This window comes from Eubalaena glacialis, chromosome 7 (genome assembly GCF_028564815.1).
Source record: "Eubalaena glacialis isolate mEubGla1 chromosome 7, mEubGla1.1.hap2.+ XY, whole genome shotgun sequence".
Classification (NCBI taxonomy): domain Eukaryota; kingdom Metazoa; phylum Chordata; class Mammalia; order Artiodactyla; family Balaenidae; genus Eubalaena; species Eubalaena glacialis.
This window is the reverse complement of record NC_083722.1, coordinates 5,104,572-5,131,092: the sequence shown is the minus strand read 5'-3', so window position 1 is coordinate 5,131,092 and position 26,521 is coordinate 5,104,572. Positions and strand designations below refer to the sequence as shown.

Here is a 26,521-nt window from a genome sequence, read left to right as displayed (position 1 = left end):
AAGACCTGGTGCAACCAAATAAATAATAAATTAAAAATAAATAAATAAAAATACACATTAAATTAAAAAAAAAAAAAAAAGGAAACCTTGGTCCAAAATTAAAACAAACAAAAAAACAACAAACAACCCCCCCCCAAACCCCAAAGCTGTTGTCTTTCCATGAAGTTTCCTCCATATATGGAAGACCATTTAAACTTATTAAAAATTATGCTTTAAAACTTCCCATTTTGACTGTCTTTGAAAGTTTATTTGGGAGATTCCTCTCTAGGAAAAAACATTCAACACGAGTACACACATACGGAAGTATACACACACCTCATTTTCTTTCTTAAAGGATTTCTAACAAAAGTATCATCAGTTCCCCAGAATTGTTGTCATCAATCAGTATATGATTAGTTCCTTGATTCAAGTAAGGGGACACCTTCTATACCAAAACCATCTCATTCTTTTAAATATATATTCCCCCATAGTTTTAACGTACATCAAATTATAAAATAAATGACTAGAAATCTTTATTGTAATTACATTATGTCAGTAAAAATAAAGTTACCCTTTCCACTAATTTATAGTGGGAGTTTAGATGATCTTGCTTTTGTCCTGTTACTACACTTAGAGAAGAAAAGTGTGGTAGAGTTTTTCAGACCAGGAATAGATTAGAGAAAACACCTTTTAGATAAATATAAAATTATAAGTTACAGAAAACATATTCTAATTCTTTCACTGAGTAGGGAAAGAAAATGGAGAAAAGGGAAATAGTCAATATGAAAATTAACAAAAAATATATTCATCAAAAAGAGCCAAAGTGCCAGTAAGAATTTTTGTCACAATCATTATAACATCAAATATACATTCTTGCAAACTACCTAAATGTCCTAAATATAGAAAACCCAGCAATAGTCACAACAGTTAATCAACCTAAGGGATGAAAGTTGCAGGGGCTTATATCCCAACTGGAAAAGGAGAAAAGTCATGCAAACTTGCTGTTTCCCATTTTGTCTGGACAGGAAGACATTTGCTAAATTTATTTCCCCTTTGGGATAAAATGTGAAGTGTAACACTACCCACTGAGGACACCAAGATCACCTACATTCACTTCCTTTTCCTTGTTAAAATGTAAGTAAATAGTAATATTTTTAAAAAAATACAGACTCTTTTCATCTTTGATCAGAAAGTGCAATTAACAAAATGAAACTCCCAGTTACACTGTCTGACAAGAAGAACAGTCACTGAAAAGCTGTTTCAGAAGCAACCCAAACCAGCCTCTCAGACCTATTCTAAGATTTTCCTCCAGTTTGTGCTTGTGTGTTATGCGTGAGCTCTCCTTTAGGGAGGATGGAGCAGGAAGAAGGGAAGGGACCTGGTGTAAAACAATGTAGCCCATTGTTCCCGGTCAGAAAACACAAATCCACCTTAACGTTAAGGTGCATTTATGCACTAATTTAACCAGAAGCCAGCAGCCAGAATTAGTCAGTTCTACCTACCCCACGCCCGACCGTGGACCACACTAGAGCAGTAATCCAAACTGACCAACCTAAGCCTTCTGATACTCAATCTCAGGGGCTGAAAGACAGGTTTAACAGTTTAAGGTCCATTTACAAAGCACACTTTCTTTACAAATACTTATAGTCCGTATATTTTCATTCTCTCCTCTGCTCCCTGACACCATCCTACACATCAGCTCCATCACTGCAAATTAAAAAATAATAATAATAACCCTAATAAACAAAATAAAAATAAAAATCACTGGCCCCATTCTAGTACAATCTCCTCCAGCTGCAACCAGAGAGGAGTGGGAACCCAGATGAGGCCCCCAAATCACAGACATGAAAGGAAATCGTCATCTCCATTGACATGGCCAAGTGGACTGGCCTGGTGTTCCAGTTTTGAACACAAAGAGTTCAAATCTGCGGGTGGGAAGGAAGAAGCAGGGAACGGGGGTGCCTGCAGCGTTGCTTCCTGTGAGCCAGGCTCTCGGCACGCTTTCCAAGACTTCTCATCCCACACCCCCGGCTCTTAGGTGCGGAATAACTAGCAGTTCACAGTGAGAGTTTCACCTTGGTTTTGTATCAAAACCTCAGGAGGACCCCAAGCAGAGGGTGGACCGCTCAATGGGGACACGGGGAGGGGAGGGAAGACAACATTCAAAGTTACTGTGACTCAAGGAGTGTCAATAAAGTTTAACTGACCAGTTTATCTTCGTCTTATCAAGCTGGCTCTCCTTACTGAGGAGCTGGTGCTGGCTGGGCCCAAGCGTGGGCAGGGTCACACCTCAAAGCCACCACCTCTGGGACAGACTGGAGCAACCTACAAAAACAAGAAAAGGTGACATTAAGAGGGAGTCCAAACCAGACAGGATCCTGTCTCTGTATCATTTTCTCCACTTATACCACTGGGAGCCACAAATTAAAGACAACAGCATTTCCTATCCCCTGCCTGCACGTATAAGCAAGCTTCCAGCAACGAGGTCAATTCCACCCGAGCAAGAGCAACTGCAATCGAGTGTGACATGGACGGAAGGAAGCCCCAAAGCATCATCGAGGGCGTCATCACGTGCAAGTGGCCGAGACCAATGGCTCCAAGGGAAGCTTTGAGCATCTGAATGGCATGCTGGCAGAAGATAATGATGGACCGTCACTTTAAAAGGAAGAGAAGAAAAGACCACACTAAGTGCTATCAGAAACAGAAGGAGAAAAGAAGAGAGTTGAAAGTAAAACATATGGAACTCAACAGCCCCTTAAGTAAAGCAGTGACTATTACGCCTTTTCCTGAGTGATGGGGAAAATGTCCACAACAGTGCAAATAGGACCAAAGGTGTATCTTTTCCTTTCTGTAGGGAAGATACAGAAAACTCCTCAAATTACACATGCCCTTCGAGAGTTTGAGAAAGTCTGCTCTGGGGTGCCAGGGGCCTCAAACCCCCGACCTGAGAGAAAGCTGCGTCTGGTCCTCTGCAAACTTCGAGAGACCTACAACACAGCATTTCCCAGAACTACACGTCCAGAGAAAATGCAAGAAATGTTTAACAAAAACCTAGAAGAATTAAAGAACAAACCAACAGAGATGAACAATACAATAACTGAAATGAAAACTGCACTGGAAGGAATCAACAGCAGAATAACTGAGGCAGAAAAACAGATAAGTGACCTGGAAGACAGAAGGGTGGAATTCACTGCCACGGAACAGAATAAAGAAAAAAGAATGAAAAGAAATGAAAACAACCTAAGAGCCCTCTGGGACAACATTAAACGCAACAACATTCGCATTATAGGGGTCCCAGAAGGAGAAGAGAGAGAGAAAGGACCTGAGAAAATATTTGAAGAGATTACAGTCGAAAACTTCCCTAACATGGGAAAGGAAATAGCTACCCAAGTCCAGGAAGCACAGAGAGTCCTAGGCAGGATAAACCCAAGGAGAAACATGCCGAGACACATAGTAATCAAATTGACATAAATTAAAGAAACAAGAGAAAAACGACAAATCACATACAAGGGAACTCCCATAAGGTTAAGAGCCGATTTCTCAGCAGAAACTCTACAAGCCAGAAGGGAATGGCACGATATATCTAAAGTAATGAAAGGGAAGAACCTACAACCAAGATTACTCTACCTGTCAAGGATCTCATTCAGATTCCATGGAGAAATCAAAAGCTTTACAGACAAGCAAAAGCTAAGAGAATTCAGCACCACCAAACCAGCTCTACAACAAATGCTAAAGGAACTTCTCTAAGTGGGAAACACAAGAGAAGAAAAGGACCTACAAAAACAAACCCATAACAATTAAGAAAATGGTAATAGGAACATACATATCGATAATTACCTTAAATGTAAATGGATTAAATGCTCCAACCAAAAGACACAGGCTTGCTGAATGGAGACAAAAATAAGACCCATATATATGCTGTCTACAAGAGACCCACTTCAGACCTAGGGACACATTGAGACGGAAAGTGAGGGGATGGAAAAAGATATTCCATGCAAATGGAAGTCAAAAGAAAGCTGGAGTAGCAATACTCATATCAGATAAAATAGATTTTAAAATAAAGAATGTTACAAGAGACAAGGAAGGACACTACATAAAGATCAAGGGATCAATCCAAGAAGAAGATATAACAATTATTAATATATATGCACCCAACATAGGAGCACCTCAATACATAAGGCAACTGCTAACAGCTATAAAAGAGGAAATCGACAGTAACACAATACTAGTGGGGGACTCTAACACCTCACTTACACCAATGGACAGATCATCCAGACAGAAAATTAATAAGGAAACACAAGCTTTAAATGACAAAATAGACCAGATAGATTTAATTGATATTTATAGGACATTCCATCCCAAAACAGCAGATTACACTTTCTTCTCGAGTGCACAGGGAACATTCTCCAGGATAGATCACATCTTGGGTCACAAATCAAGCCTCAGTAAATTTAAGCAAAACTGAAATCATATCAAGCATCTTTTCCGACCGCAATGCTATGAGATTAGAAATCAATTACAGGGAAAAAAACGTAAAAAACACAAACACATGGAGACTAAACAATACGTTACTAAATAACCAAGAGATCACTGAAGAAATCAAACAGGAAATCAAAAAATAGCTAGAGACAAATTACAATGAAAACATGACAATCCCAAACCTATGGGATGCAGCAAAAGCAGTTCTAAGGGGGAAGTTTATAGCAATAGAAGCCTACCTCAAGAAACAAGAAAAATCTCAAATAAAGAATCGAACCTGATACCTAAAGGAACTAGAGAAAGAACAAACAAAACCCAAAGTTAGTAGAAGGAAAGAAATCATAAAGATCAGAGCAGAAATAAATGAAAAAGAAACAAAGAAAACAATAGCAAAGATGATTAAAACTAAAAGCTAGTTCTTTGAGAAGATAAACAAAATTGATAAACCTTTAGCCAAACTCATCAAGAAAAAGAGGGAGAGGACGCAAATCAATAAAATTAGAAATGAAAAAGGAGAAGTTACAACGGACACCGCAGAAATACAAAGCATCCTAAGAGACTACTACAAGCAACTCTATGCCAATAAAATGGACAAATGGACAAATTCTTAGAAAGGTATAACCTTCCAAGGCTGAACCAGGAAGAAATAGAAAATACGAACAGAGCAATCACAAATAATGAAATTGAAACTGTGATTAAAAATCTTCCAACAGGGCTTTCCTGGTGGCGCAGTGGTTAAGAATCTGCCTGCCAATGCAGGGGACACGGGTTCGAGCCCTGGTCTGGGCAGATCCCACATGCCGCGGAGCAACTAAGCCTGTGCTCCACAACTACTGAGCCTGTGCTCTAGAGCCCACGAGCCACAACTACTGAAGCCCGTGCGCCTAGAGCCCATGCTCCGCAACAAGAGAAGCCACTGCAATGAGAAGGCCACGCACCCCAATGAAGAGTAGCCCCTGCTCACCGCAACTAGCGAAAGCCCGCGCACAGCAACAAAGACCCAACACAGCCAAAAATAAATCAATAAAATAAATAAATTTATATTAAAAAAAATCTTCCAACAAACAAAAGTCCAGGACCAGATGGCTTCACAGGTGAATTCCATCAAACATTTAAAGAAGAGCTAACACCCATCCTTCTCAAACTCTTCCAAAAAATTGCGGAGGAAGGAACACTCCCAAACTCATTCTATGAGGCCAGCATTACCCTGATACCAAAACCAGACAAAGATACTACAAAAAAAGAAAATTACAGACCAATATCACTGATGAATATAGATGCAAAAATCCTCAACAAAATACTAGCAAACAGAATCCAACAACACATTAAAAGGATCATACACCATGATCAAGTGGGATTTATCCCAGGGATGCAAGGATTCTTCAATATACGCAAATCAATCAATGTGATACACCATATTAACAAATTGAAGAAGAAGAACCATATGATGATCTCAATAGATGCAGAAAAAGCTTTTGACAAAATTCAACACCCATTTATGATAGAAACTCTCCAGAAAGTGGGCATAGAGGGAACCTACCTCAACATAATAAAGGCCATATACAACAAACCCACAGCAAACATCATTCTCAATGGTGAAAAACTGAAAACATTTCCTCTAACATCAGGAACAAGACAAGGATGTCCACTCTCACCACTATTATTCAACATAGTTTTGGAATTCCTAGCCACAGCAATCAGAGAAGAAAAAGAAATAAAAGGAATCCAAATTGGAAAAGAAGTAAAACTGTCACTGTTTGCAGATGACATGATACTATACATAGAGAATCCTAAAGATTCCACCAGAAAACTACTGGAGCTAATCAATGAACTTGGTGAAGTTGCAGGATACAAAATTAACGCTCAGAGATCTCCTGCATTCCTATACACTAACAACGGAAGATCAGAAAGAGAAATTAAGGAAAGAATCCCATTCACCATTGCAACAAAAAGAATAAAATACCTAGGAATAAACCTACCTAAGGAGGTAAAAGACCTGTACTCAGAAAACTGTAAGACACTGATGAAAGAAATCAAAGATGACACAGATGGAGAGATATACCATGTTCTTGAATTGGAAGAATCAATATTGTGAAGGTGACTATACTACCCAAAGCAATCTACAGATTCAACGCAATCCCTATCAAATTACCAGTGGCATTTTTTACAGAACCAGAACAAAAAATCTTAAAGTTTGTATGGAGACACAAAAGACCCAGAAGAGCCAAAGCAGTCTTGAGGGAAAAAAACAGGGCTGGAGGAATCAGACTCCCTGACTTCAGACTATACTACAAAGCTACAGTAATCAAGACAATATGATACTGGCACAAAAACAGAAATATAGATCAATGGAACAGGCTAGAAAGCCCAGAGATAAACCCACGGACCTATGGTCAACTAATCTATGACAAAGGAGGCAAGGATATACAATGGAGAAAAGACAGTGTCTTCAATAAGTGTTGCTGGGAAAGCTGGACAGCTACATGTAAAAGAATGAAATTAGAACACTCCCTAACACCATACACAAAAATAAACTCAAAATGGATTAGAGACCTAAATGAAAGACCGGACACTACAAAACTCTTAGAGGAAAACACAGGAAGAACACTCTTTGACATAAATCACAGCAAGATCTTTTTTGATCCACCTCCCAGAGTAATGAAAATAAAAACAAAAATAAACAAATGGGACCTAATGAAACTTAAAAGCTTTTGCAAAGCAAAGGGAACTACAAACAAGACGAAAAGACAGCCCTCAGAATGGGAGAAAATATTTGCAAACAAATCAACGGACAAAGGATTAATCTCCAAAATATATAAACAGCTCATGCAGCTCAATATTAAAAAAACAAACAACCCAATCAAAAAATGGGCAGAAGACCTAAACAGACATTTCTCCAAAGAAGACATACAGATGGCCAAGAAGCACATGAAAAGCACTGCAACATCCCTGATTATTAGAGAAATGCAAATCAAAACTACAATGAGCTATCACCTCACACCAGTGAGAATGGGCATCATAAGAAAATCTACAAACAACAAATGCTGGAGAGGGTGTGGAGAAAAGGGAACCCTCCTGCACTGTTGGTGGGAATGTAAATTGATACAGCCACTATGGAGAACAGTACGGAGGTTCCTTAAAAAACTAAAAATAGAACTACCACACGACCCAGCAATCCACTACTGGGCATATACCCTGAGAAAACCGTAATTCAAAGAGTCATGTACCACAGTGTTCATTGCAGCTCTATTTACAATAGCCAGGACGTGGAAGCAACCTAAGTGTCCATCGACAGATGAATGGGTAAAGAAGATGTGGCACATATATACAATGGAATATTACTCAGCCATAAAAAGAAACGAAATTGAGTTATTTGTTGAGACATGGATGGACTTGGAGTCTGTCATACAGAGTGAAGTAAGTCAGAAAGAGAAAAACAAATACCGTACGCTAACACATATATATGGAATCTAAAAAAAAAAAAAAAATGGTTCTGAAGAACCTAGGGGCAGGACAGGAATAAAGATGCAGGCGTAGAGAATGGACTTGAGGACACGGGGAGGGGGAAGGGGAAGCTGGGATGAAGTGAGAGAGTGGCATGGACATATATATACACTACTAAATGTAAAATAGATAGCTAGTGGGAAGCAGCCACATAGCACAGGGAGATCAGCTCGGTGCTTTGTGTCCACCTAGAGGGGTGGGATAGGGAGGGGGGGAGGGAGGGAGACGTAAGAGGGAAGAGATATGGGGATACATGTATATGTATAGCTGATTCACTTTGTTATAAAGCAGAAACTAACACACCATTGTAAAGCAATTATACTCCAATAAAGTTGTTAAAAAAAAAAAAAAAGACACATGCACCCCAATGTTCATTGCAGCACTATTTACAATAGCCAGGTCATGCAAGCAACCTAAATGCCCATCGACAGACGAATGGATAAAGAAGATGTGGTACATATATACAATGGAATATTACTCAGCCATAAAAAGGAACGAAATTAGGTCATTTGTAGAGACGTGGATGGATCTAGAGACTGTCATACAGAGTGAAGTTAAGTCAGAAAGAGAAAAACAAATATCGTATATTAACGCATATATGTGGAACCCAGAAAAATGGTACAGATGAACCGGTTTGCAGGGCAGAAATAGAGACACAGATGTAGAGAACAAACGTATGGACACCAAGGGGGGAAAGTGGCGAGGGGGAGGGGTGGTGGTGGTGGGATGAGTTTGGAGATTGGGATTGACATATATACACTAATATGCATAAAATAGATAACTAATAAGAACCTGCTATATAAAAAAATAAAATAAAATTCAAAAATTCAGAACTACACCTCCAGCCCATTCTGTCTCTGAAACAGCCTCCGAAGAGTGCAAACCTGGAGAGAGTAAAGAAGTAAAGTGACTGCCACACGGACAAAAACTTGTCCCTTTTGGAATGTGTGCAGAAAAGCTGCCCGATACGTCCCACGCCCAGTTACCATCCTGAATCTTACTCTGTCCACACAGGTACCGAGCACCTAAGGCGGGCAGGCTCCCCCCGGGTCGGGTCTGCTGGGGCTGAGAAAGCTGCGCCGGCCCTTCCTGTCAGAAGCAGCTCCTCAGTGATTTCGGACACCCCAGCAGCTTCTCTCTCTTCACACCTCACTGCTTCAGTTCTCCTTCCTTTCTTTGTGTCTTTCTCTTTTGAAAAGTTCTTTGGATTTTGAACAAAGTATCAAGAAGCAAGGAATAACTCATAGGGACAGCCCCAGAAAGGCCAGAGACATCACCACCACCCCCCGCCTTTAACTTGGAGGAACCCTTATTACTAGCCCAGCAATTCCCGATGTTTTTTGTGGGCAAGACCCTCCTTGAGGATCTGATGAAAATTATGGACCCTCCCACAGATAAAAGGACATACTCTACACCCAACATTTTCCTTCAGTATCAAGGGGGTCAGGGGCCCCAGAAACTCATCCAGGATAAGTAGGATAAGAATCCCGGTTTTACTTGATATATAACCCACCTTCCTTGAAACTGTGAATCAAGACCATTTTACTAAAATTCCCATGAGGTTTCAGAAACACACAAAGAAAACATCCTTTCAGATCATTCCCACCCATCTAAATTTAAAGACGCCTAAGGTGAAATTGTATACTGTTTAAAAAAAAAAAAAGCAAGCAAAGTTTCCCTATGTTGTTATTCATTTTTATCTTAATGGCAAATATTAAGAAGAAAGTCCAGAGAAGAATAACTCCATGGTTTTTTCCTAGAAACTGCCAAGATCTACAAATAAGCAAAGTGAACTATAGTTCTATACATAATGAATAAAAAAAAACACAATCAGAGAGACAAGTCTCTGGAATTAAGATTTTCCAGTATATAACTAAGACTCTCATTAAAATATGGACCCACTCCCTCCCCTCACTTAAAAAAGATACTTTAAAAAGCTATTCGGGGCTTCTCTGGTGGCGCAGTGGTTGAGAATCTGCTGCCAATGCAGGGGACACGGGTTCGAGCCCTGGTCTGGGAAGATCCCACGTGCCGCGGAGCAGCTGAGCCCGTGAGCCTCAATTACTGAGCCTGCGCGTCTGGAGCCTGTGCTCCGCAACGAGAGGCCGCGATAGTGAGAGGCCTGCGCACCACGATGAAGAGTGGCCCCCACTTGCCGCAACTAGAGAAAGCCCTCGCTCAGAAACGAAGACCCAACACAGCCATAAATAAATTAAAAAAAAAAAAAAAAAAAAAGTCCACCGAGTAACCTCCTCGATCCACAAGGGGAACCAAGGAGAGGAGAGGGCCAACCTGACAGACTTGACCCTGAAACTTCCATCCTCTGATCTTGGATGTAAATGATCTGAATATCAAGAATGTCTTGCGATTAAGCTGAGTAACAGGAGTCACTACCCTGTTTGTTTTGGGTTCCACCAGGCCTGAGGGATTCACACAACCCGAGAGTGGAAAAGTACAGGACAGTTCTTGGAAGAAAATTCAAGATACCCCTTAGCTCTATCACCACCACCTCAAAAAAAGAGAGAAGAGAAGGGAAAAGGACCCATGAAGAGAGGCTGTACCCTGGAGACAGAACCTCCAGGAAGCTGGAGCGGGGGGTGGGTCCTGGGCTCCTGAGGGAGGCTACTGCATTTCTGGATTTTCATTCCCACACAGGCTTTGCCCAGATCTGATGGAAGCAGGATGGCCTGAAGAGGGCAGAGGTCCCTCTGTGAGGATGATGGGGAGGGCAGGCCAGCCCCAGCCCCAGAGGAGATAAGGGACAATGCTATGCAAAGCCAGAAAGAAAAGATTAAGGATCCTGTCTCCAGGTCAATGAGATAGCACAGAAGAGATGAAAGATAAAAGGGAAGATGGTCTAGAAACAAAGCTTCCCAGCTTGTGAAAACCTGCAGCGTTCTTGAAGTGAAATCTAAAATCTGTCCTAAGGCCCCCAGGAAAAAGCCTGGATGCCTAGGATGACAGGAGAAGCCCACAAACCAGACGGTGTGGAGCTTTACAACACCGAACCAGGACAGAGACGGTGCGGAGCCTACACAGATGTCCACAAATACTTGGGATGGTTGATCCCCTGATTGGAACAGCCGGTTAGGGCCAACCCAGGACTGGCTAACAGAGTGTGAGTTTAGAGGAGTTCAGATACTAAAATGTTCTGGGCTACTCGGGGGCTTAACAAGCAGCAAGGACATCTCTTAGGATGGGCTGACTGATGCAGGAAGTCTTGGCTAGGCTGGGGATGAAACCCAAGCAGGCTAGTGTGCACCATGGCCATGCCTGCAAAGCTCGGGGCAAAACTGTCTCCTCTAACCAGGATGGCCTCGCGTGTGCTCTGAAGGCTGACAGCTATGACGACGGCTCTGAGTTCCAGGAAGTTGATGTGTTTCTTGGCTGAGAGTTCAGTCTATGCCTTGGGTAGGGCGGCAACCCATGCACGGCCCCTTCCCCCTCGCTGGCACGGGCTTTGCTCAAAGGGAGCCTTGGAGTGTCACGTAGAGCATTCGAGCGGTACAGCAGGGCACCGTGAGCTGCTCCAGCCAGCCCTGGATCCTACCCACAGGGGGAGTGCGGATGCACCCCTCGGCACCGGCCACGTGCAAGAGAGCAGAGCCGGGAGGTGCGGGGAGGGCAGCAACCCTGGGTCCCACGGCCGTGTGTGTGGCCCCTGGGTGGTCTTCTGGGCTCATGCCTCCACAACATGCCCCCTCTGGACGGAGGACTTGCTGACCCACGTTCACAGTGCTCCGTGCTCTGGCCTCAGTTTTCCTCTGGCCTTCTTGCCCACCGGCCCTCACACTCTCTGTTCAGTTTCTTCCCCCAGAACATACACCTGCACCCCTCCCCTGATCCCATCCCTCAGGGGCCACTGTTCACATGAAGCCTCCCAGATTCCCACCAGTCGAAGGCTCTCTGTTCCAAACTCTACCTCTGCAACACTCGCACTGAAAGACTAGAATGAAGACTAATGATGAGAGCGGCTAACACTTTCTGAACACCGTCTGCCACAAGCTAAGTGCATCATCTTACTCGATCCCTGTAACAACAACCCTGTGAGGGTTAGTCCCACTGCAGAGCCCCCAAGACCATGGTGGGAGAGCAAAGCGAATCCAGATTCTAAACTCTGTTCAGTTTCTGTTGGACATTCCCAACTCCTAGCGCAGGGCTTGAGAGAACAGACGCACTCCCTCAGTCACATTCTCGGACTTCTAACGATGGTCTTCTCTGAGTCACCTCTGCCCCTCCAGCGCGCGGCTTCCCATTTCCGCCTGTTTCTAGGCAGGAAGAAGGTGCTCTCCGCTCCCACCTTCACCTCTGGCAGGAGCAGGACTGGACTCCCACCCCAGACTAACAAGTTCACTGCACGGAGTCTGCGTCCACGCACGGCCCCTGCTGTGAAAAGGGATGGGGGTCCACGTTCTACCCCCTGCGGTTCTCCAAGCAGGCAACTGGAAGGAAGCCACCAGGCTCCTGAAATCCCAAACACCCCAATCCTGTCGGAGAGGCTGGATCCCACTGACCCACTGACAGGAACTCGAGCTCAGAAGTGACCTGAGTCCTCCGGGCCCTTCCGCTTCCACACGCATCGATCGCAGACCTGGAGTCCACGCTCTGGGGTCCTCTCCTGGGGTGTGGAGGAGACGCGTGTGTAGGAAGTACTGGGGGGCAGGAGATGGGGAGCACAGATGGTGGAGAGTGAGTCGCAGAACTGCACAGATCAAAATTAAGCAAACACCATGCGAAGGTTGGAGTCTTGCCTACAAGAAATGGGGGACAAAAAGGTCTCCATGCCGGGGAGCCCCACAGGGCCCTGCTCAGCGTCAGAAGGAAACCTTACAGTCTCATCTACTCAGTGAGAGGTTAACTACTACTGACCCTCGCTCCAGCACGGCCACCCCAGAGTCGTCCCGTCCAGCGGCATCACAGACCTTGCTTTAGAAATGCAGTCTCAATAAATGTGAGTCAGTCATGACGCTGTACACCTTAAACCAACACAGTGCTGTACGTCAATTATATCTCGATTAAACTGAGAGAAAGAAGAAATGCAGGTTCTCGGGTGCCACCCAGAACTGCTGCATCAGAAACTCCCCTGGGGGCGGGCCCTGGAGTCTGCTTATTGGCTCTCAGGGGATTAGATCCAGCTTTGAGGACCAGTGCTTTACATAGAATTCTGGAAGAAGGGTGACACAAAACCAAGGATCTCCCTGAAAAACGTTCCTTCTATGAGGATTTGGAAGAAGCCGCTGGCTTATCATACTCCCAGGAGCAAAAATCAAGGCACTGGAGCAGAGACTCAGACCCCAGTTCTAACTTTAGCTTTATTTACCACAAAGAAATTAAAAAAAAAAAAATTAAAACAATAAGGGCGGAGGGAGAGGGATAAATCTATGTGGGGCTATTTTAGCTTCCTCAGGAGCGGGCACGTGTGGGACGTGAGCTTCAGACAGGGCATAGACAGCCTGCAGTGCACAGAAAGCAGAACCACTCAGCCTGGGCCCCCCCCAGGCAGCTCTGGATCCTCAAAGCCCCCTCTCCAGCATTCACCAAACCTGTGTCACTCACAGAAAAGCTCCTTCCAGGGTGCTGAGGGATGGTCTCCAAAGTTGAGGCCTTCAGCCGGGATCTCCGGTGGCCCTGGACACCCTCACGGTCCCCCCAGGTCCCTCCCCTTCTCTGCTGCTCCTGGCAGTAAATGCGCTGCAGGGGTGGGAAGGCAACCCCAGAGCTCCCCCAGCCTCAGAACTAGCTCACCGTCTACTGCGCGGTTTCTCTCTTAATGCGACCCACGGTGGAGGGAGAAAAATGGAACGGAGACTGTTCCTACAGCCTAGAGCAGCTGCCCCTTCCTGCTCAGGCTTCAGGGGCCCCAGCGGGTACCAGGAATAACACAGGCTGCTGATGCTACCTTTCAAAAGGAACGTCCAGTGTCTTCACGTAAAGGAACACTCTAATATTCAGTAAAGTGTGTGGGGAAGGGGTGCCTTAAGGGAGAGGGACAGTCTCTCTTTTAAAAATAAAAAACCACTTGGACGTTTTAATTGCTCCATTTCCTACAACCTCAGCAGGGAGGCGAGTGCCGACCGGGAAGACAGAGTTCTTGCTCACCAGGCCTATCTACGTGAGTCAGGGTAAATTCACTACTTAAAATAGGAACTGCTGGAAAGGTGGGGAGATCTCCTGGTACACGCTGGACGAAACCGTCCTGCGGCCCTCACTCTCCTTCCTGCATCCCTCTGCGAGGGCTCTTGGCTTCTCTGGAGGGAGGAAACGGGGCCAGGTCCCAATTACATGCTTTCCTGCGAAGAGCTGACTCCACCCCTGCAGCTCTGCCCCCCACCCCTACCCCGCCCCACCGGGATCTCATCTCACTGCTGCCAGACTTGGAGCCAGGGCTTCTGCAGCTGCCGCACGGCAACCATTTGTTCTCAGTGGCCTCTCTTCAGGGAGGGGCCTGGCGGCCCATGGGCGCAGCCCTGTCCCTCTCCCCAGGTGAGCCAATCTTTTCCCGGCCACCAGGATCTGGTATTTCATCACCTTCTTGCCCAACTTGGCAGAAACCTGTATGGTTCTCTACTCTGCAAGGAAGTTGGTGAGAAAGGGGGTGCGGGAGCCCTCAGGCTGAGCAGAGGGGCAGAGGACCCAGGGCACCCTCACCTACCCCCGGAGCAGGGCGGGGCCTTCCCTAAGGCAGGAGATGTCTCACAAGAGCACCCTGCGGGGATAAGGGTTAGGGGCCCCGCCCCACCCTTAGATCTGCTCTGCTGGCTTATCGGGAAGGGTGGGGAGAGGCCTCCACATCTTACCTTGGCTGAAGAATTTTTAAATAGAAAAGAAAGCTATTGCTAAAAGAGAAAACAGGATCTTAGTCAGGGTATGTCACAAGTCTAGTGTTTATCCATTTACGCATCTTTCAGAGTATCCCTTCTCTAATAACTACGGGGTATTATCTACTGGGGCATAAACTCTGGGCCAGAAAATGTGTTAGGCACTTTACATATATTTACTCCTCCCCCAAATCGTATCAGGTAATGATTAGTTTATCTGCTGGCTATTAACACAGCTCTGCAGGGGCAGAGCCAGGATTCTAGCCCAGGTTGTCTGACTCCGAAATTCTTGCACTTTCCGATGCCACAAAAAGGATCATGGAAAAAACATTCAGAGAGGGGCGATTAGCAAGCTAGAGGACTGGGAAACCAAGTCGGGGGAAAACAAGAAATGGCTGAAGGAACTGGAGACACCTGCAGGCCTGGCGCGTGGAAGAGAGGGCACACTCTTCCCCCGTGTCCACCATGACGGGAACGGGGTTTGGGCAGGAGGCACAAAGAAACTGGTCTGCGGCCCCAGAATTCTTTATACCAGAGCTGTGAACGACTAGAGCTGCCCACAGAAGGCATGCGGCCCCGTGAAGTAACGAGCTCGCTGTCTCTGGAAGTGTTCCAGCAGAGGGTGGGTAACCACAACCCGGTCCTGCAGTGGGTGGGAGACCAAGTCAGATCAGCCTTCTGACTTCCAGAGTCAGTACTTCTAACAGGACAGCCCCTTTCTCGTCCTGCTGTAAGATTCAGAAGGATGCACCAGGAGAACACACCACAGCAGCACAGCCTAAAGAGCACACGATGTGGAGTCTTCTGTCTTGGACTGGAAACTCAGCTTGCCACCAGTGGAGCGACTTAAGTCTCCGAGCCTCAGCTCCCTCATCCGGAAAATGAAGCTAGTAATACCAGCCCTCCATACTTTACAGTACAGAAATCAATCAAAGGAACGTTAACTAAAACACTTTACAAACGGCACGGCACCCCCAGTATGAGCTACTGATGCCACGCTATTCGCCTCCGGACGCTCCAGGTTAGCTGGGCCCTCGGCTGGCCCTCCCCCAACCCCTCCATCCGCCTGCGGCGTCCCCTCTTGGATTGCCCTGCCTCTTGGAGGGCAGGGCCCAGTTTGCTGATCTTAAAAAAAAATTCTGCTCCAGCCCCCAAGTTTAACAATGAAATATAAATATAATTTAGCTTATCACAAATGCAATCCCATCGACAATTAGGAGTAAAACAGCTGCTGCCAGCTCGCAGGGCTGTATGGCCAGCAGGAAATAAAACGCCTCCGGCTTCAGGTCACCGCTGAAACAAATCCTGGTCAGCCTCACATGTGCTTAATCAAGGAAGTCTGCACCGCGGGCTCCCACAGGACCCGAGGGCTCTGCCCCACCCTCCCCTGCATCTCTCCCCTCCCAGCTCTAGAACCCGAGCACGGTGCAGCTGGCACCCCGCAAGCTGCCCCGGCCTCTCAGCAGCTGGACTATAGTGATTGGGTTTGCTCTGGACACTCCTCTGACGTGGGCCTCAGCGCCTGCAGGCACATTTAGAGCCTGGGGAGGAAGCTGGGGTAAAGTTCAGTAGCAGTTTGCAGAGAGTTTTAGGCAATATCCTGCAACTCTTTCACAGGCCCCGAGGTCATGGGGCTGGTCTCTTCTCTCCAATAGGCTCGGTAAAGGGTCAGGCTGCAGAAACAGGATTCTCTACTTTTCCCTTGAGGAGGTGCTGGGTGCAAGCTGAGCACCCCCAGGACAGGTGGTTACCCTAGCACCTGGGCTGCGCATTCCCAGAATTCAGGGCGGGCTCAGCACGACGCCCCTTATAAAACCAAAATGACTCTGTGGAAGATAAAAGTATTGTTGGAAATGCTTCTAGCTCAGTGGAAGGAGGAGATCACATCTTTCCTCACCCAGCGCATCGGAAAGGCGGTCAGCTGGGGTCAAAATTTCAGTGGGTGAGCAGACATTACGAACTGTCAGCTGAGAATGACTCTGAGTTTGCTGGGCCCAACAACCAGGGGCTCCAAGGGCTGCCCGCTATGCCTCCTAACGGGTGACCATTTTCCCCTCTATTTTGCCTCTAAGAAAATTATTCACCACTCTATCTACGAAGAAAAACAAATACTCTTGAGATACAAGACGTTGATAAGTGTTTATCACAAGCCAACCAACCAAAAACACTAGCAAGCAAATGGTGTTTCTTAAAGCAAACTGAGCACAAGCCCAAAGCTGCTACGGGCAGGACGGGGCGCTGGGAGGGAAGGGGGGCGCGTGCGGCCGAGGTCCCCCTCCCCCAGCTGTAAAGAGCTGCCAGGCAGAGGCACCTGGGGAGGAAGGCGGTAGTGGACCAGCGGGTCTTGGAGGAAGCCTGGGCTCTGTTTCTCCCCAACAGCCAGGAGGGTGTGGGGTGTCTCGCTGAACCAAGGGCCGAAGCCCCAGCCCGGCGGGTCTGAAACAAGTACACTGTGCCCAAAGCACGTCTGCTGTCTGCATCTGCCTGAGCTCACGCAGCGGCCCTGACCAGGCCCAGGCTCTTCAAGGTGGGGTCACATTTTACAAGCCCCACCCTGAGAAAGCGATTACCCCTTCGCAAGCCATTAAACTCCCCCTAAAGTGACAAAGAACAGGAAGGAAATTCCAAAAGGGGAGATCCGCACCAGTCGGACAGATCCCCTCCCTTAGGCTCTCAGGCCTAAGCGAGAACCCAGCCAGCGGCGGAGGGAACCTGAGAGGAGAGCACACGCCACTGAGAAATCAAGGAAAGGGAGCCGGCCTCCTGCGCTCCCCGCTGGCTAGGCCAGCCTGACACTTCCTCCCGGTCCCGAGGGTCACACACCTCCACAGGGAAACCTCTGGGGCACGAAGATCTGGAAACCCAAGCTAATGCCCATTTAACTTAAGCTGACATTACACTACCAACATTACAGACATTCCTAGTCGCATGGACCGCTGTGGTTGAAAAAGACTGGCCTCTACCAATATTTCCATGGTACAGAACTGATCTTGTGCATTCGGGAAACCACGCCGTGCTTCTCCAGCAGAGTCCTCTAACACGCTTGTGACCATGAAGCTGAGGTTCTCCCGCTCACCCCCTTCACTCGACTCGAATGCCTGCGATAAAGGCCCCCTCGTGTTGTTCAAAAAGAACATCCCTGCTCTTCCCTTTTATCTTCCCTTAACAGTTTGCCATCCAGTGATAGAAGGGGCCTCGCCTCCAACAGTCCTGGCCTTTTATCTCCCGCTGACCTGACCACGCAACAACACGAAGCCAGGGGCTGGGTTTCCTGCAGCTCGCCCAGAGGGGCTGTTTGACTCGTTTAAAATATGACTGGCCTCCAAAACCTTGGAACGATGCCGAGCAACACCCACCCAGCATCCATTTCAGCTCCGGCTTTAAAAGCCTCCAGGTGCAGTGGACCAGCGCCCTCCCAACCCCACCCCCGCGCCTCCGTGTGGTAGAGGCTCACTGCTTCCAAGGAGAGCTTGCTTTCTGGGCTCACGCACGTACCTGCTTTCTGTCCGCAGCAAACCTAAGAGCTCTCTTCATCAAAGTCCAGAAAACCCTAGACGTTAGTTACGGTAGCTCCAGTTGAAGTCTGAGTTTATACTGCTATTATTAAAGTAATTCGGTAGCGTTTAATAACATCCTTAACCACTGGAACGCAGGGAGCACACCACGTGCTTCCCTGTATAATAAGCAAGCAGCCTGAGATACAGCGGACCCCTCGTCTGCAGAGTGAGGACAGGCCGTGACCTCTGACGCCCTTCCCAGGCCTAACTCTCGCGTGAGACTCAGCTCTGCCGGGATGCCTGGGTGCTCTCAGGCCTGGTCTCTGAAGACCTCCACCCGCCTCACGCTACGAGCGTTCCCGTGAATATCCAGGGCCAAACTCCACTCTTAAGGAATCAAGGCAGATGTGGGGCTGTGTGCCACTTACTGGGTGGGACGACCAGAGGGCATCCACACACCAGAGCACAGAGGTCCCTGACTCCCCGTGTTCAAGGCCAGGACTTCCATTTTCTTGGCATCACACCAGCACATGTGAAGTTAATAGGTTCCGAGGATGATAAGATCAGATGTTTGAAACAGTCCCCCAGAGTTCCTTTCTGGGGTATAAGGAATCTTTCCAAAGCCAATTAACGAAAAGAAAAAACTTCCTGGCCTAAACACACGTCCCCTAACCCCTCACAATCTCAGAGGCAAGAGGGAGGGGCGGGAGAGAGGTGATGGAGTGGTGACATACGCAAGGCAGTGGAGAAAATGGGGGCAAATGAGTGACAGAAGCCAGGTTACGCATTAAACCCACAACAATTCCTGTGCCAACACTCCAAAATGGAGCCGGTACTTTTAGGATCTTTTTTTATGAGGCGAGATACCAGAGTAAAAAAGAGTGTGCACAGCCCAGAGCGGCCACGCTGCCCCGTGCAACACCAAGCACGCCGCCTCCTGTACGGCCCCTCTCCTGTCGCCACGGGACTGGGCTGTGTCACTGGCCCATCTGAGAACAGGAGCCAGCTAACCGGTTCAGCCCCACCGGCCAAACGGCAAGTGCTCCACGTCCTCAACTTCCTCCCAGCCATGAAGTCAGGAACAACCTGTACAGACAAAGAAAACAGAAAACTTGCGAAACAACGGCATCTACCGTGCTCCCTGAATATGCCCGAGGAAACTTTTTCAAAGCCCTTTAAGATGCTTCATTACAATTCTGGAAAGAAAACGCAGTCCACTGCACCCAGGCACGCACATGTTCACACAAACCCAATTTCATGCTCTGCCGGCCCCACGACGAAAATGCAGAAGTCAAAATATAACTCGAGAGAGTGGCCCTGGTTACTTAACAGATCGGAATTATAACTGACACTTTTCCAAAACTATATGAGAGGCCAGGGACATCCTGGCAGGTTTCCAATCTGGAAACAGAATTTGCCTAAGGGGGAAAAAATAAAGGTCTAACAGATTATACAATCTGCTACCTAGCCACAGTGAAAATGCTGTTTAGATGGGGATGTGAGGGGAAAAAAAACCTCACCGTCTCTTTATTCCTTGTAGTTAACCCCTAATACAATGCCGTAGCCAAGGCAAGAATAACCCTCTCAGGGCTTCACCACCAAGAAACTACTAATTGTGGGGATGACTTTTTTTACCCTATCAGCCAAGATTCATTTAATGGGATCACAGTTTGGAAGACGGATGTGCAAAGTAATTCCTAGTTCCGCTGGCCTTATGTGGAGATTTTGAAAGTACCATGCAATCGGTGCCAGTCACATATTCTGTACAACCCAAATTTACAGTCAGACGTTATTATTCGCATTCACAACATTAGGCAAATGCTGTTTTAATTTTTTTAGCTTGAAGAAAGGGAAAACAAAGGGACACATTATAATCCATCAAAGTTGCCAGGCCCTAAAACTTTCACAGCTTCTCACTTATCATTTCGACGGCTTCAGCCACCAAACAGCTTTCATTTAAAAAAATGAGTGTCTTTAGTTTCCTGCAGTTTGAGTTCCAGGCCCATCCTTGCTGCTTTCAGTGTGCTAGAGCCAAAGCCTGGGTGAGTGCACAGAAAATGCGCATTCTCTGCAGGGGTTAAAATGAGTTAAGAGGTTCTATACTACGTTTGTACCCTAGATGGAGGGCAAGATTTGGTATCATTGTGAAACCCCGAAATGGGATGATGCTCACTCTCAGACATTAGTCTACTTCAAGTTCCAGATGTTAGAACCACCAAGAGCTGGAAGATAGAGCCCCCGGCCTCAAAGGCTGATACTCAGGCTGGGGAGATAGAGTAGACAGGACACAAAGAGATAAATTCCAATCCAAGGGAAAATGGATTATGAGCCACAAGCTTGAAAGGCTGCAGGGCTCCCCAGAGGTAAGTCATCAAGCGTGAGGGAAGTGGGGCAAAAGCAAACCTGAGCTTTGAGGAAAGATCCGGCTTTCAGAAGACAGGGCATTCCAGTCAGAAGGAAATGCACGAGGGAAAAGCATGGAGACCCTAGAGGTACATCCGGATGGGACACCGTGCCATGAGAGCACTAGCTCCTAAAAGCCTACATTTTCACCCTTCTCCAGCGAAATGAGGACTTACTGAGATTCTCACAATGCTGAATGCATTCGTTTTTTCAGGTTAAAATGCCCCCTTTTAAGAGGAAATGATGGGTTTCCCTGGTGGCGCAGCAGTTAAGAATCCGCCTGCCAATGCAGGGGACACGGGTTCGAGCCCTGGTCCAGGAAGATCCCACATGTCGCGGAGCAACTAAGCCCGCGAGCCACAACTACTGAGCCCGCGCGCCTAGAGCCCGTGCTCCGCAACAAGAGAAGCCCGCGCACCGCAACAGAGTAGCCCCCGCTTGCCACAACTAGAGAAAACCCGCACGCAGCAGCGAAGACCCAATGCAGCCAAAAATTAAATAAATGAATAAATGAATTTATTTTTTTTTTAAAAAAGAGGAAATGATAAAGACAGTAGATGGTTGGGACTGTTTTTTAACGCCCCTACTTGGCAAAAGAAAAAAATGGCAATCCCCTGTGTAACTGCCAGAGCTTTGCCTTCAGTCTCTGGCCCATGCAAACAAAACCCTTGGGAGCCATCAGACTACACCAGCCCACTGTGCAAAAGGAGGAAGAGTGGAGTGGGGGAAACGGCAAAGATGGGGCTGGCAAAACGATGCTGAGGTCAAGGCTCCACCTCAGAGGGGTGAACTTTATCCTGTGGCTGTGGGAACCCACTGAAGACCCCACCACTCTTTTGGAAGAAAACCTCTGGGATGAAATAATCGTAACCATATTTTCAAAAACTCTTGGCAGCAGTTTAAAAATTTGACGATTAGAAGCACATAACCCAGATAGGAGGTTACTGCAATGCAGTCTAAGGGGCAGACATGAGGAGCACGGGGTCAGGAGAACATCACCGAGGGACCGACCAGGCTGCCAGGAGTGAGGGCGAAGGTCAGGGAGGCGCTGGGCTTCCTGCGCTGGCAACAGACTGGGCCACAAGGCAGTTAACTTCGATGCAGGAAAAATTCCCAGTACAGGAGAGAACAAAGAGAATACAGCAGGAAGGGACGGGTTACTGAGTAGCAGGATTAAGCAAGGAGTTCTGTTTAACAGAAATCCAAAGACTGTCCCTAGCCAGAAAGGAGCAGATGGGGAAAAGGAGAAGGTTCTGGAGGAGGTGGGAAAGGAGGGCCGGGGGGCTGTCAGGCACAGGAAGATGAAACACTCGCGGTTGAACGGAATACATAACATATGCAGACATATAAATGCACGTATTCATCGTCAAATGGGCTGCTGACGTGGGGGGAAAGTGCTTAAACAGCCTTAACTTACAGGTTACAAGTCCACACAAAACTGTACCAAATACAAAACAAGACAAAACCAAAATCCATCCTGCTCTCCCTTTCAAAGAGCCTAGCCTATAAAACGAACACGTTAGTTGCTGGGTAAAACATTTTATTGAATCGATACGGTCTAGAGCGGCGCTGTCCAAAGACGAAAAGAATCTCTGCGCTGTCCAGTCTGGCAGTCTCGAGCCACGCGTGGCCGCTGAGCACCTGACATGAGGCTAATGTGGCTAAGGGACTAAATTTAAAATTTTCATTTCAGTTAAACAGCCACATGTGGCTAGCCGGCTGTTGTACTGGACAGTGTAGGTCTATGGTATTTTTTTTCTCCGGTTATCTTGAGTTACTAGATGGTGGTCCTTAATTCATTCGTTTGCTTCCCAGGGTTTTCAAGCCCTAAAGCAGGAATAAAGATGATCTAGTGTAGTTTTAACTGGAAGGCATGGGACGGCAGTGAGCTGACCCCAGAAGTAACTTACTTTGCTATGATTCTTTATTCTTCCCAGGGTTTATCAGAGTTTCAATGTACAAAGGGAAATAACCCATGAAACCAACAACAGAGGGACATCTCCTAAGCTAGGCTCGCTTCTTCTAGGTGAGTCATCAGCTCCCTGCCCCGTCTACCCAAAACCTGCTCAGGCCTTGTCCCACCTCACTCGTGAAGGTCAATGTGTGAAAACATGGGAAAATGTAAGTTAGACCAAGGTGAGAAAGCAATCTAGTACATTTATAGGCATTCTATGTTACAACGTATTCATGGATAAGTCTGGCAGAGGCCACCTGAAATGAGATACGCATCATGGGACTACAGTGCTCCTTTAAAAATAAAAGTATAATTTAATGTCACTGTAAACTTGATGTTTGTAATTTAAAGTTATTTTTTTAAAAAGATACAAGAAAGTAATCAAACTGCATTCCTTTTTAAGCTGTTAAACTGTTCCCTCCTTCCTTCTCTCCTTTCTGACCTTACCTTTCTTTAGTCACAGCCCAGTGCCCGGCACACAGTAGGTTTTTATATAGTTCATCCTACAAATCTGGGCCACCTACTAGGGGTGATATGCTCAGGTTGATAAGCCCTGCTCTACAGACAAGCGCAAAATTCATACCCTTGAAACTATGTAAAATTTATGTGGTATCATTTTTTTGGGGGGGGGGGGAGTCCATAAATTTGATCAGATTTTCAAACCTTCCTTTTTCTTATGAAGATGAGATTAACCATGTAATTCACTTCAAATAGTGTCTGATACATGGCAATAACTCAATAAAAGTTAGTGACATCAATTCCCCCAACAAGCTCCCAATGCCTGCTATAAAGAGGTATAATTTTAGGACAGAATTCATCCTACAGAGAGATCATCGTGAGCCCCCCATCTATGTCACTGGATTTACATGGTTTTGTTCTGTTCCCATTATTCCAGAAATAACTGATGGAACCAAGTTAGTTTCTTGATGATATTAGGTTAAAACAGTGCATATTATCACCATCTCTAGGCCATCAAAGGCACTGAGGAGGTTTCCTCTAAGATCCACATAACAGGTATAAATGTGGCCCAAGCACTAGCAATTCCTGGGAATCTCAAAGGAGTCCTAGAATAGAGGGTAGTCTTGGGGAGGATGTTTGTTTTTTAACTAACAAAAGGTAATGGGGGAGTTAGTGAGCCTTTTAAATAGGAACCAAGAATTTAAACTGATTCCCTCTATGCAGTCCTTACTTAAATTGCAACGCATAAATAAAATACATTGGCTGTAAAAGGGAGGATTATTATCAACTGTAAAATTCAAGAGTCACAACCAGGGGAGTGGGAAGAGTGACTGTGGTGACTGAGGTTAGAAGGTGTTGGGCTGGTGGCGGGCTAGCTTGGTCCTTGTTTTCTCATGTGTCCTTTGAAGGTGAAAACTAACCAATTTTTTCTGGCCTTCAAGCTGTCAGAGGATTAAAAAAAAACTCCGTCTGAAAAAATAAACAAATGAGACCTGCAATCTCCCTTCAAAAGGTGGGGGGGGGGGGGGAAATGCCCCACCTAAGGCCCTTAAATATTTCCTGATGATTGTTACCTCAATTAGTAACTATCCATCTACCTCAAGACTGGGCAGGGCAGGGGATGGTGGGAGTCAGGGGAGGGGGAGAAGAGATGTTCCAGGAGCTCACCACCTAGGTGAGAAAAGAAGAAACCATGAGAAGGTAAGAGAATTTAGTGTTGTGTATGCAGTACTAATTTTAAGTCCAGAAAAACCACTGGCATGTAAGTGGAGGGGTGTCCGAGGTGGAAGAGAGCCTGGAGGAGCTGATACCCAGGGAGGACCACGAGAAGCCCCGGAGCCAGGTCCTGCTTGCCGAGGGCGTGTGGGGCAGTCGCGGGGAGCTGAGAAAGCTGGGCCGGGGCAGCAGGGGGTGTCCGGGCAGCAGGGGGTGTCGGCTCGGCTCGGGGCAGCACCAGAGGATGATGTCAGAGTTTTAAGGAAACCTGTTTGAACAAGGTATGGGACCGCGGGGGAGGGAGACCAGACTGCAATGGGAACAAAGGGAATAGAGAGGGAAAGATAAACCTGAATGCCTTTCACAGAACTGCAGAGACCTGGAGGGAGCTGAGCAGGAAGTGGCTCCTGCCACAGGCTCCATTTCCTGGGAAGAAGTTTTCCACTGTTAAGGGGGTTGGGCTCCATTACTTTTTTAGACACTTGCCAAGTGAAGAAATGGAGTGGATGAGAAAGGAAGGTCTTGGTACCTCGGTGAGATACTGGCACTCATGAGTGCAGGGGGGAATCGACCCCTCCACAGAGAGGGGAGGCCTGTACTGGCTGAGTGGAGACTCAGAGATGAGAGGGTCCAGTATGGAGCATGAAGAACACCCATTCTGAGCCACAGACATAGGAACAAGGGCTGGTAGGAATGAGGTCCCCAGGAAGGAGGAGAATGTGGTGTCCAAATAAATGGGAAAGCACTAGCAACGAAGGGGCATAAAACCCCTCTGAGTCCGAAAGTTGCAAGAGTAAAGCGAACATAAGGGGGAGCTGAAGGAAGTTCACAGTTGGATGGTCCTCATCTTGAGCACACAGTAGGCACCCCGTCTGCGGATTAGTAATCTCAAGAAAGTAGGCAGCGGGTCAGATGCTGTGAGTAGGAGGAAGAGAAAAGGGGAACTGATGGCTTCAGGAGCAAAAGACCCCAGGGAGCTGGCGGGAGGGAACGCAGTGGCTGAACGGGGGTTGGGCGGGGAGAGGGGTGCTCTTAGCTTAGGTCTTTACAATCACATGACCTCAAGGTGCTGGGGAACAAGAATGGGCCCAGGGGAGGAGCCAGGAGGCCCTTTGGAACCCCCTCTTCCTACTCAGGGTAAGTCTGGCATCCTGTCTCCTACTCTGGATGGCTGGCTGAGGAGAAGGGAGGAAAACCGTGTTATTTCAAATGGTTGCATCTCTTATTCCTACTATTTGAGGCAAGTCTGGTACGTTTCTTTCAACAGATGCCCGAGTCACACACGTAGCTGCTTTCCTCAACAGTAAACAAGTGGATTCTATCTACCAACAGCAAGGACACCAGGTCTGCGAGGGGAGGGAAAACCTTTTCCAAACGCCCAACCCACCCCAAATGGCTTTCACCGTGTTTTTCTCACCAGGCTGAACTTTGCAACTCTAAACCCATCAGATGCACCTTGGTGCGGAATGCAGCTGGGAACCTGCTCAGGACCCAGGAGTTGTTCTTAAGAGGCACTCGGCCCACCCCGGGCGTGGGCTGGGGCCTCCCGAGTTCTCGGGGTCGGCTGGTCCCGGCAAATCTGTACGCAGGGCCCGCTGATGCAATTAGTGTGAGCTCAGTTGCTCTTTTTTAGGTCAGTTCTTTCTTCTTTTGTTTAGATCTGACTCAAGATTTACTTCAATTATCTACACCTCTGTTAGAGCACCTAAACAAATTAAACTGTTGAAAGTGATGAAGGCAAAGGAAGGGATGAAGGGAAAGGAAAGGAAGAACCCGGATCTTTAAAAAAACACACAAATGGTCTCCTCCCTCCCCCTCCACCATCTCTGTTCTCTTAAATTACTCAAGTAGACAAGCAACTGTTTCTCACAGGAAAATGCGAGACTCCCAAGTCTGAATGTGAAAACCCCGTGGTTAAGCCCTGGCTTGCAGAAAACTAAAAATTTCAGCAACCCTGGAATGAAATGTTATGTTCAGAGCTATACGAAGCATCGCAGCTGTTCCCAGCCAACATGAAAACTGAAAGGGGTGATGCTATCTTTATCCTCTACCTACAGGCAAAGCTGGTACCATCCTGGGCCGGGCTGCCCAGGAGCCGGCTCAGTTCTAGGCTGCTGAGCACAAGAGACAAAGAAGGCAAAGGAACACAGGGGCCAGCAGAGCACACCTAAGCAACAACACACAACAGAGCCACCGGGAAGAAAGAAAATGCA

The 26,521-nt window shown here is 46.9% G+C and overlaps 1 protein-coding gene across 7 annotated transcripts in view; it reads right to left on the bottom strand.

Moving 5' to 3' along the window:
• The window catches only part of RREB1 (ras responsive element binding protein 1), a 169,231-nt gene that overhangs the window by 60,848 nt on the left and 81,862 nt on the right, over positions 1 to 26,521 (bottom strand). For all 7 annotated transcript variants that reach the window (XM_061195692.1, XM_061195689.1, XM_061195688.1 and 4 more), the window contains one exon: positions 2,187 to 2,304. The gene's annotated coding sequence lies outside the window, so the exon portion shown is untranslated. The remainder of the gene's footprint in view (positions 1 to 2,186; positions 2,305 to 26,521) is intronic.